Genomic DNA, 12,112 nt, shown 5'->3' on the forward strand with positions numbered 1-12,112 from the left:
GAGTTTTGCAGGCAAAGGGAATAACAAGTTCAAAGGCTTTGAAATAGGAGTATAGAGACTAGCAAGGGAGGCCAGCATGGCTGGAGCAAAGTGAGCAAGTAGGCAATGAGGTCAGAGAGGCATATGTGGCCAGATCAAGGGGAGGCTTGTAGACCATTGTAAAGATGTTAGCTTTCACTCTGGGTGAGATGAGCAGCCACCAGAGGGTTTTGAAGAGAAGAGTGATATAGCTAGCTTATATTTAATAGGATCATTCCAGCTGCTGTGTTGGTAGACCAGTTGGGAGACTATTGCAACAATCGAAACAAGCTGTGATGGTGGCTGTGGCGAGGGTGGTAGCAATGGAGGTAGTGAAACATAGTTGGGTTTTGGATCTGTTTTGAGGGAAGAGCATATAGGACCTGTGGATATGCGGTATAAGATAAAAAGATGTATAAGGACGATGCCAGCTTCTTGGTGTAAATAGCTAAAAGAAGGGAGTTGTTATTAATTCAGATAGGTAAAACTATGGGAGGTGCTCAGGTTTGCATGTGTTAAAATTAAGGTGCCAGTTAGACATCTGTATTAGTCAGAGTTCCTGTAGGAAATAGATGGCACATTCCACATAATTAGAAGGAAGTTTTAACAAAGGAATCACTTACAAAAGTATGGGTAGAATGTAGGGAGAGCATGTTGATAGGATAGTATTGGAAGGGCAGGAAATAGCAGAGATGTTACTATCTCTAGTTACTGAAACTCTAGGAGAGAGATTTGTGTAGGGCAGTTGACCTTGAGAGGATGAATCACCTTTGCTCAAGAGACCTAGTCAATGAAGTTGACTCCACAGCGAGGGAGGCAGGTGAATAAATACTCTGGTCTTATACTCTGTTTCTCCTTTATTCTCCTGCCAGGGCTTCCCATCATAATCCTAACCTACTAGAAGCCAGAAGACAAAGGAAGCCTGTTGCTATCATCCATATAGGTTAGCCTTCTAGGGCAGAACAGGGAAGAAGAAAGGGTAAATCTGGAGTGGTAAATAGAAGAGCACAGCATCCAGTAGGAAGTATTAAGCAGGTTGTTGGATGAAGGCATCTGGGATACAGGATCCAGGTCTGGACTGGAGATAAACATTTAGGAGATGACAGCCTGTAGGTGATAATATTTAAAGTCATGAAACTGCATGAGATGACCAAGGGAGTTATTAATGAAAAAGAACTGAGCACTGGACAGCACTGTGTCTAGAGGTTACAGAGATGGGAAGGAACCAGGACAGGAGACTGAGTGGGAGTGGTAGAAGGAAAAACCAGTAAGGGCTTTCAGGAAGGAGGGATCTGTGTCAAATGCAGCTGATGACTTACAAGAATTGACACTTTAACAACAGGAGGTTTCTAGTGATCTTGGCAGGAGTAGTTTTTTTTTTTTTTTTTTTTTTTGGAGTAGTTTTGTTGCAGTGGTAGGATACATTCATTCCTGGATTTAGAAAGAGTATGGGAGGAGAGAGATTTGAGACAGCAAGTATAAACACCTCTAAATTTTAAGGAGTTTTATTACAGTCAGAAGGAGAAGGATGGACTGGTGGGGGAAGTGGGTCAAGACATGTTTTTTAAAGATGGGAGACTTTAAACTCCCATCTGCATGTTTAGTTTTGATAAAAAACTAAAGAAAAAAAAAGAAAAAAAAAACTAAAGAAAAGATGGAAAAAATAATGTGGAAGAGGTGAGAACTGCATGCAGTGGTGGAATCTATGGTCCAGGTGGTGGGAGTGCCAACTCAGACAGATGTTGAGCTGTAATCAGAGGAAAGGCCAGGACATAGGAACGTGGACATGGGCAGGGGGTTGATGCGATGGGGGCATGGGGAGTTCCCTTCTGACTGCTTCTGTTTTCTTTTCTTTCTTTTTTTTTTTTTTTTGCTTCTGTTTTCTTAGTGAAGTAGGAATGCTGTGAGTGAGGGTCACGGAGGAGGTACTAGAAGTTGCGAGAGTAGGAGGTAGGAAATAGCTGTCCGCAGAATGGGAGAGTGAATGAAATAGGAAAATGTGGTCTGGTTGCTGGGCGGTAACAGAGGTCCACTGGCGCTGGTGTTTGTGAATGTGAGGTAGGAAGAGGGGTGTTGTTCCCTTATTCATTGTGCTGTTTGTGTGGGGTGAACAGGAGGATTTAATCGCGGGAAGGAGAGGCAGAGGGGAGGGTGATTGGATTGGCAGGCCTTGAATTTAAGCTGTTGCAAGCATGAGAGCTGAGGAGGTGCAGGAGCACTGGCTAGTGCTGGGGTCAATACCTGTAGCTTCCTCTGTACATGAAGGTTGTTGCCCTTCTCCAAGGGCTGTGAGTTGGAAAGGCAGGAAGTGTGACCACAGAGTAGGATGCTCCATGTTGCAGAATGGTGGCAGGAGTTGTGTAAGTCCATGGCTGTAAGTTGTGTAAAAACACGAGAGTGGGGCAGCCCAGGTGGCTTAGCGGTTTAGCACCACCTTCAGCCCAGGGTGTGATCCTGGAGACCTGGGATCGAGTCAAATGTCAGGCTCCCTGCATGGAGCCTGCTTCTCCCTCTGCCTGTGTCTCTGCCTCTCTCTCTCTCTCTCTCTCTCTCTCTCCCCCCCCCCCCCGTATCTCTCATGAATAAATAAATAAAATCTTAAAAAAAAACAAGAGAGTGACTGGCTCTGAGCTAGTCACTGGTCCTGGAGATCTTAAGTTGCTTTTCCTCTGTTAACTGTTGAGATTGAGCACCTCTATTTGTTGTGCTTGCTTGCTTCCCTGTGACTTGCCTGCACACATTCTTTGAACATTTGGCTTGTTTGTTTCTTATCGGCTTACAGATATTTAAAATAGATTCTTAATACTTATTTTTTGGTGTTTATATTTGCGAGTATCTTTTAAGATGGAGACCTACTTTTGTATTCATGTCTTTTGGTGCAGAGTTTAAAATTTCACTGTACTCGAATTTGTTCATTTTTGGTCTTCCAGCGTATGCCATTCTGTGCCTCATTTGAGAAATACGTCTTTCCCTCAAGATCACAAAGATCTCTTCTACATTTTCTCCTAAAGACTCACATTTTATTTTGTTTTCTATAGTGTGTTAAATTTAATCAGTTGCTACCTTCTTTGACAACGTTTTTTTTAACCCCCTCCTCTTTTTTTTTTTTTTTAAGGAATGACTGGCATGTAAACAGCTATACTTAGTGTATACAACTTGATGAATTTTGGAATAAGTACATACCTGGGGAACTGTTGCCACCATAAAGGCTGCAGACCTACCCTTTACCGTCCAGTTTCCTCTCATGCCCTTTATTATTTTTAAGTTGGAGTGTCATTGACATTGTTTTAGTTTCAGGAACACACTGTAATGGTGTGATGTTAGGATGTACTATGACATGGTCACAGTAATAAGCCTAGTTAACATCTGTCACCCCCATACTTAATTTTTTTTTCTTTCTTATGGTGGACACTTTTAAGATCTACTCTTAGCAGCTTTCAAATATGCAATGTTGTATTACTTACCTATAGTCACTGTGTTGTCCATTATATCCTATGGCTTGCTTATCTTATAACTGGAAGTTTTTATCTTTTGATTCCCTTCCCCATTTTACCCACCCTTACCTGTCTGTTCTCTGTCTATAAGTTCAGTTTATCATCCTGTTTATTATAATCTTTTTTGGGTGTGTGGAAAGACCATTTACCATAACATTTACCTTTTAGCAAATTTCAAGTATACAATGCTATTAGCTGTGGATGCTATATTATATACTAGGCTTCCATAACTTCCATAACTGAAACTTTCATAGCCATTGTACATTAGTAGAGTGACAGGGCATAATTACCATACCTTGCATTTCAGTCTTCTAAAGAGTATATAACCTTTTTGATTCCAGTTTGTATTTTTTAAGCATATAATTTATTTACTAACTGCCAAAATTAGAAATAACTTATCAGCATTGAACATTTATCTTAATAGTGGACATTTAGGTTCCGCTTCTAACATTAGTCTTTCCTTTGTCATTGTGGTTTAATATAAGGAACACAAGGCCCCTAAATTGACCAGCTCTGGATTTGAAGCCTAGTCTGTTAAGGTTCCATCCAATGTTAGGCAATACCATTTCTCCCAGTAAGAAATGCAAGAAGAGTTAGATGTAGCAGTGCCTAATTTGATTATGTCAGCATCTTAGCCCAAATTTACCACTGATTTTTAGTTTGGCTCAGTGAGTAACCATGTGCCCTCGATTTAGTGTTTATCTGGAATTTTTTGTTGATAGAAGCTTTATTAACTATATTAAAGTCAAGGTCTAATTTTTTTTTCCCTTGAACGTCAGACCTAATGGCAGTAGTTGCCAAGAGAATTTTATAGATCTTCATTTTTCTGAGAAATTAAGTTTTTGATTGTAAAAACCTATAATAAATTATATGATATGATTTATGATAGATTATAGAGTCTGTTAATTAAACAACCTGTGGTGGGGTGGTCTGAGCTTCTGAACATTTGAAAGTTGGTGATTTTAGAGTAAGTTTGAAAATAAATTTTTTCCAGCTTCCCCCAGTTTCCCCCCTGTAGTTCATTTGTTTTCCTCCCCCATTTCTGTGTCTGCTGTGTGCCTTGAAGGATGGCCCTGTTGTCATTACAACAGAGGACAGACTTGGTCTCTCAGAGTTGGTTTCTCCGGGCTTTGAATGTTCTTTACACATTATTTTTTATTCTACAGTAGCCATGCGGTGCGTTACACCTCTGGTCTGATTCTCAAATGCCAGTTTGAAGACGGACCTTTTGCCAAGAGTACATCTAGCTTAATGTGTTATTACTCTCTAAGTAGGATTTACATCATAACTGAATCTTCAAGGACCAGTAACTAATTCAAAGAATGATTTTTCTACTGGATGCACAGTTGATGTGTATGTAGGTTGGTGCGTATGTACGTATGTGTATGTATTCACTTAGAAAGGTAGTGTGTCTATTTCCAGTGAAGTTGAAAATCTGGCACTTGTCCCTTGGAAGGTGCTCTCAAGAAGCCCTAGCACACATGCACCAAGACACGTGTGCACATTCATAGTGATGCTGGTCAGAAGAGCCACGGGGGAAAACAGCTCAGCTATTAAGTCATAGTGGAGTGAACACATAAATAAGTGGATGAGTTTCTCAAAAATACTGTAAGGTCAAGTTGTAGGCCTGAAATACCTCAGTATGATTCTACTTGAAGTTCACTCACAAGAAAAATGCAAGCTGCGCTGTTTAGGGAGCATATTAACATGGAAACCAAGGATATAATGATGGTAAAAATCAGGATTGTGGTCTCCTCCAGTGGAGAGGTGAGGAGCGATGATTGGGTAGGGGCGGGTAGCAGGTGTCCGACTGGGGGGGCTTCTGTGATGTTGACAGTGATATATTCCTTGCCCTGGATGATGGTTACTCATGTTTATTGAATAATTATTCTTTAAATTGTATCTTACCTATTCTTGTATGTGTCTCTCCATGCAGGGGAAGTCTGAAAATGGATTTCTAAGGATAGGATTTCAGGTACCCCCATATGCCATGGAGAACACCTCGGGAAAAGCATTCCTTCTTGGCACCCTGATGCTGCCTGCATCATCTCAGTCTATAAAGTCACACTTTTGCTAGTGGGATTGGGAGTCTTCAGACCTCTTTTTAGGACTCTTCCTGTAAACCTCTGAAACAGACAGTTGTGCCTACAGCTTTTCTTTTTGAACAACATTCTTGTAGGTTCTAAGTTGTTTCCTCAGGCTGTGAGAATGATATGGTACTCTCCCTTCTATTCAGGCATAAGACATTAGATCTTTCAGCAATTTCCTACCCCCCCCAATTTCTTTTTTCAAGTAGTGAGTCATTGAATTCATACCATATGCTCTATTCCTTTCAAGAAGTCACAGATAACCTGAATTAGAAAGATGTGTACAGTGGGAGCAGAATGCACTGGAGCAATGTTGAAGATAAACGTGAAAAAAAATTTTTTTTCTGTGCAAGTCTGTAAGCTCTGTTTATTTTCAGTGAAACAAATACAAATGAAATGATTAGCCTCCAATTTATTTGGTCAGCATAGTTGTCCATGCATATGTTCATTTAAAGCGATTATATATTTTTGACAATGTAATTATATGAAAAGTTAATTTGGGGGGGGCGATTTTGATTATAATGGTATTTGATTTCCCCACCCCCATCCAATTAGATTGAAAGGGATAAGAAAGCCTATTGCTCTAGCCGCTCACGAGAAGCCGCAGGACAGCTATATTTATCACCAGGGACTCCGTTTGTTTTGTGTTTGTTTGTTTTTTTTTTCCTTTTTCTATCATATGTGTTTCATCAGTTTTTACTAATATATTTTTATTACAAAGACAAAAGTGTACAAAGACACTTGAGTGGAAGAACCTTCCCTTTGATATTCAAATCATTTGAAATAACAGAAACAGAACTACGTATGCATTAAAAAAATAATCTTCTTTTGGGTCACAACCATAATAAAAAGAGGTAAAAACCACACAGAGACACACACACACACACACACACAAAAACCCAAAAAACTTTCCTTTCTTCTAGCCAGACGGTGTAGTAGCCTAATTTTGCTTATCTTTCTTCCAACCTCCAAAGACAAAAGCAGCTGAATGCCTTGAAACATGTCTGCTCACCTCCTGGTGTCTGCACTGCTGGGTGTTTTGGCTTGTTCCCCTGCAGGTTCTCCTCTGTCTGCTTTTGCTGGTCCGGCTGCAGCCTTTTTCTCCTGAGCCTCGTGCCCCCATCCATGTTCCCTTTCTTGCCAGGAAACTGTACTTCCCCTGGCGGCATTAATTCCTCTCTCTCTGCCTTTAGATCTGTGACCTTTTGAGTTCCATTTGTTTAGGGATTCCTGTTGATCCTCTGTGATTTCTCCTGGTGCTGTTTTTTCCCCCTTCTGCTCCCACTGCCTTGCAGCTCACTTCTTTGCTACTTAAGTGTAAGTTACCACTATTGACTTCTTCAGCTTTATCTAGTGCTGCTTAGCTTTTTCTTTAAATAGAATTACTTTCCTTTTGACTCCTCTGATTAATGTCTATCCTTTTTCTTTCTCCACGATTTGAGAAGAGGATGTGTGGATCTTTTCAACCAGGTCTGATCATTGAAGTCATCCCAAAATTTCACCATTCAGTTTTCTAGACATTTCATTTTAGTGTCTATAGCACTTTGGTTTTTCTTCTTGTTCGTTTCTTAATTTAGCTTACACCTTATCATTTTTCTTTGTTCTTTTTTTTTTTCCCCACAGTATCTTCCTTGAAAAGTTGTAGGTCTTTATGCTTTTGGCCGGTGTCTCTATAAACTTCTTAACCAATTCAGTACTGTCAGACCCTGCAAATATTGATCCCTTCATGCTTTGTGTAATGTTGTTTTTGTTTGAATATTTTGTGCTTGACCTTTATCTTCTAATCCTTTATGTCACCAAGGATTGCATCAGCTGGAAATCCTTTCATATACATGGATCTGTTTTTACATCATTTTTAATACTCCTCAGTCATTGGAGAGACATTTTATACTCATCAGAGGTTTGTGTGGAGAGCTTCTAATGTTAGCTTTACTTTGATTTCTGTAAGTTTTGTCTTTGATTTGCTTAGTGCTTCCATTATATTAAAATCTGTTGTTAGGCACCTCCACCTGTTGGATTTTAGCATCTCCAGGGGAATCTGCCTCCATCCAGTGTGATCTGTCCCTTTTAAAACCTTGTTTTGTGGCAAATTAAAGTCACTAAAATAATACTTGATTTGATGACAGATTTTGATTCCAGAGTAGCCATTTTGTCACAGACACCACTTTCGGCTACTGTGGCTGCCTTTTTGGTCCTCATCCCACTGAGTGGGGCCATTGGATTATTAGACAACCTAGATTATTCTTACTAGAAATATCTTAATGAGAGAATATTAGTGAATCTTTTTGAATTTGACTTGGTATTCCTGATACTGTTCTGTTGCTAAATGTCTAACTAGCTGCATCCTTAAATCTGCGTGCTACATTCTAATAGTGTCTTGCATATTCCTCTCAACTGCTGCTGTCTCTGTTTATTCTTATGGACCCATACTTCATTAAAAAAAATTGTTTAAAGGAGGTTTGGGGAAGCAGAGCAAATAAAGGCTCATGATCAATGTTCTATTAAGTGGAAGTTGGTAAATTCTCTTTACTTGCTCTAGAGAGAATTACCCTCCTCCTCCTAACTATAATTGATACTACAGTAATATATTTAGATTACTTGATGGTGAAATTTTGATATAAAACTGGTATGTAAGGTTTCATCATGTCAATATGATTAAGGCTGATTATTAATAGAATGATTTGTGTAAAGTATTCAAAAGTAGAATGGGGAAAGTCCAAGTTTTATAATAAAGGCTACTGTAGTAATAATAAAAAAAGAGGGGCACCTGGGTGTCTCAGTCGGTTAAGTGTGTGACTCTTGGTTTTGGCCCAGGTCATGATCTTATGGGTACTGGGATCGAGCCCTGCATCAGGCTCTGTGTGCGTGGGGAGTCTGCTTGAGCTTCTGCCCTTCTGCCACCATCCACACTTGCATGCGTGCGCTCTCTAAAATAAATAAATCTTTAATAATACTAATAAAAGAATAAAAGTTATTTTGGCAAAGTCTTTAATGAAGGTCAGTGTAGAATCTCTTTTATTATAAAAAGTGTGAGACACATGAATTCAGAGGCTATGAATTAAGGTTAATAATCCTTAAGACTGTGTTAGTAAAGTCATCTATTCTAGTAACTGAAGTGTAATAAACATAGTAAGTGTATTCAGGTAGTAGAATGGAAGGAGCTCTTAACTGATGGATGTCAGCTGATCTGGGTCTTGGTTCTGTTTGTCACTTAGTACATGTTCTTGAAGGACTGAAACTCTTGGAATCTTTAAAAAAAATTTTTTTTTTAAAAGCTGTGTATGAGAAATAATACCTGCCTTGCTTTAGTACAGGGTGGTTGTGAGGATCATGGAGAATTATCTGAAAAATTATAAAGTGCCATACACAAGTCATTATTTTATAGGCAAAGAAGCAAGCTGTCAGTAGAATATGCTATGTAAGCATGCCAAGGGAGAAAAGCTGACGGTCCTCAACATTGTTGCAGCAAGAGAAAAGCCAATATCATAAACTAATTTGATATTTTAAATGGAAAAAAACCCCGCTTTAAATGTCCCTTTTCTAATTGAAAGGTGGTATACTCAAAAGATCAATGGATGCGTGGGTGGCTCAGTGTGTTAAGGGATCAACTCTTGATTTCAGCTTGTGTCATGTCTCAGGGTCCTGGGATGGGCCCAGTATTGGGCTCTGTGCTCAGTGGGGCGTCTGCTTGTCTCTCTCTCTCTCTCTTTCTCTCTCTGCTGCTCTTTTCACTCTGTTTCTCTCTTAAATAAATAAAATCATTAAAAAAAAAGATTAAAACACCTATAGGAAACCGTGTCATGTGTTCCTAGTATGTTGTCATACCTCAAATGGGATGGAAAGAGTACCTTCACATGATTTGTTATGAGGATACTATATTGATTTCAGAATTTTCAGCTGAGAATGGAACTGCTGTAAATGAAATATCAATATGTACTGCTAATTTACTGACTGTGCTACATATTTCAGAAAGAATACTAAGGATGTCAGCATACTGCTTCCCATAATTTGTGGTGTGCATTCCTTGTGTAAATTAGGGATCCCTGGGTGGCGCAGCGGTTTGGCGCCTGCCTTTGGCCCAGGGCGCGATCCTGGAGACCCGGGATCGAATCCCACATCGGGCTCCCGGTGCATGGAGCCTGCTTCTCCCTCTGCCTGCATCTCTGTCTCTCTCTCTCTCCTCTCTGTGCATTCTCATAAATAAATAAAATTAAAAAATATATATATAAAAAAAAATAAATAAAGATACCTTTAAAAAAAATAAAAAAAATTAAATCTGCCTCTTAGGTGTCTACTTGGCACTTGCAAAAGGAACTTGGTAGAGAGCCTCTCGGTCCTCACTACCCCTTAAATGTTGCCTCCTGCATATTGTACACGGAAGGGAACATTCCATTTTTATAATGGTACCCCGGTCTTTTATTTATTTTTTAATTTTTTAAAAAGATTTCATTTATTTATTAGAGACACAGAAAGAGAGAGAGAGAGATTGAGAGAGAGAGGCAGAAAACACAGGTAGAGGGAGAAGCAGGCTCCATGCAGGGAGCCTGACGTGGGACTCGATCCCGGGTCTCTGGGATCATGCCCTGGGCTGAAGGCGGCGCTAAACCGCTGAGCCACTGGGGCTGCCCACCCCGGTCTTTTAAAATCCTGAAGTTTTAGAAAATTTGTTTTCTTCATCTCTTCATCCACTGCTTGCTAGCTAAGTAGATAATTTATGTGGTTTTAGTATATACTTTTCGAAATCTGTGGTCATAGAGGTTTGTGCCTTCTGTTTATTTAAAAAAAATGATTTATTTGAGAGAGAGCATGAGTAGAGAGAGGGACAGAGGGGCAAGCAGACTCCCTGCTGAGTGGGGAACCCAATGTGGTGTTTGATCCCAGGACCCTGGGATTACCTGACCAAAGGTAGACGCTTAACTGACTGAGCCACCCAGGTGCTCCTGTGTCTTCTGTTTATATAGAGTTAAATCTTCATAAAAATTTATAGTGCAATTTGAGGTTATCATGAGTAACTTTAAGTAGAATTAACAGAATGCTAAGTTTGTTATCATGGATTTCTATCTCTGCAATGGGAGTACTACACGAGGCACATCTGTCAGAGACAATCAGGCAACTGGGCTTTCTGGCATTCTACTGTTTAGAGAATTGTAGAAACTTCCAGCTTTAGAGATAGAATAATTCTTGGTGATCATTCTTTCACTTAACATTCCTTGAGCTTCTATTATTGAACATTTCCTACAAACTGAGGATGGAACTTAAAGGTTAAGTTACTGTGTATATGGTCACAGTATGGAAGAGTTGTCTCTGGCCTCAGATTCAGCGTCTGGGCCCTCGTTCAGCACCCCCTGCAGCATGTTGGATATCATGCCAGGTGCTGAGAGCACAGAAATGTCTAAAACATACTCCTTGCCATAAAGGATATTGTTGGGAGTCCACCATAGGTCCTGAGCAATCCTGTGTATTCTTGATGGTTGTGTCAAGAAAGCAGGGCCCTGAGCACTCTCTGCCTTGGGCAGCAGCGGCCATGCAAATTGGGGTAACGTGTCCCCCAGACAATGCTCAGGCTTGCTTCCAATCACTGTAAGAGCAGTGACTCTCCTAAGCTTAGTTCCTTTCTTGTAACGCAGTCTGTAGCTTGTGTTATGGTGCTTGCACGATGTGACTTTGAAATCGCCCTCTGGGATGGAGAGGTGAAGGGAACCAGTGCAGATGAGCATGGAGCTTAGGCTACTACTTTTGCCAAGAACAACCAAAGCCTTGGTGTGTGATCCAGGAGTCTCCTGTCTTCTACCAGCATCCGTGAGGCAGTGATAGGCTAACTTTCTATCTTTCAGACAAGATAAGCTCTCAGCTCCTGAGTAGTTCTTGGCAAATGCCACTTGTGAGGTGACAGAGATGAGGGATGAACAATCAGTTTGACTTAAGAGGCACGGAGTACTGCAGGACAGGCCAGGGAGAGCACCCAGTTCAGCTTGGAAAGGTGAGGGAGGCTTTCCTGAGCGCATGGCTCTTAAACTGATCATACTAGACTGTATGTCTGTTGAGGGTAGCTCTTTTCATCTTTAGCATATGGCGTACCACCCAGCACAGGGTTCACAAGTCTGAAGCCTGCAGGATGGATGACTAAGCCGTTGCTTATGGTTACTGAGTGTGATGTAGTGCATCAGAAGGTCCATGTGTCTGCTATTAATTAGAGTTGTCTCCTTTGTAAGACCTGAAGTCCTAAGAAGATAAGCTTCAGTGACATGCACCTCACTTTGTAGCCTGACAGGAATCTATTTCAGCAAATGAGGAAAGCGGTTGAGTTGTAGAATGTCTTGTATGTGAACTCATTTACTACTAAGTGACATGAAGGACCACTTATTTTGGGGGGCTTTTTATTATTTTCTAATACTGCTTAGATTTTTCAGGAGAGTTGCAAAGATAGTACACAGTATTTCCATATACCCTTCATCTAGCTTCTCTTAGCATTACCACCTTATATGACCATAGTACCATTATCAAAAATAAGAA

The 12,112-nt window shown here is 40.3% G+C and overlaps 1 protein-coding gene and 1 pseudogene across 5 annotated transcripts in view; one reads left to right on the forward strand and one right to left on the reverse strand.

Moving 5' to 3' along the window:
* The window catches only part of CHRM5 (cholinergic receptor muscarinic 5), an 83,533-nt gene that overhangs the window by 58,131 nt on the left and 13,290 nt on the right, over window positions 1–12,112 (reverse strand). The window contains exon 3 of one of the 4 annotated variants that reach the window (XR_013369915.1): window positions 760–1,125. The exons of the other annotated variants lie outside the window; for them this stretch is intronic. The gene's annotated coding sequence lies outside the window, so the exon portion shown is untranslated. Of the gene's footprint in view, window positions 1–759; window positions 1,126–12,112 lie in introns of those variants that run through there. 4 annotated transcript variants of the gene reach the window in all.
* The window catches only part of LOC144302923 (glyceraldehyde-3-phosphate dehydrogenase-like), an 85,090-nt pseudogene that overhangs the window by 43,702 nt on the left and 29,276 nt on the right, over window positions 1–12,112 (forward strand). The gene's annotated exons all lie outside the window — the stretch shown is intronic.

This window comes from Canis aureus, chromosome 32, assembly GCF_053574225.1.
Source record: "Canis aureus isolate CA01 chromosome 32, VMU_Caureus_v.1.0, whole genome shotgun sequence".
Lineage (NCBI taxonomy): Eukaryota > Metazoa > Chordata > Mammalia > Carnivora > Canidae > Canis > Canis aureus.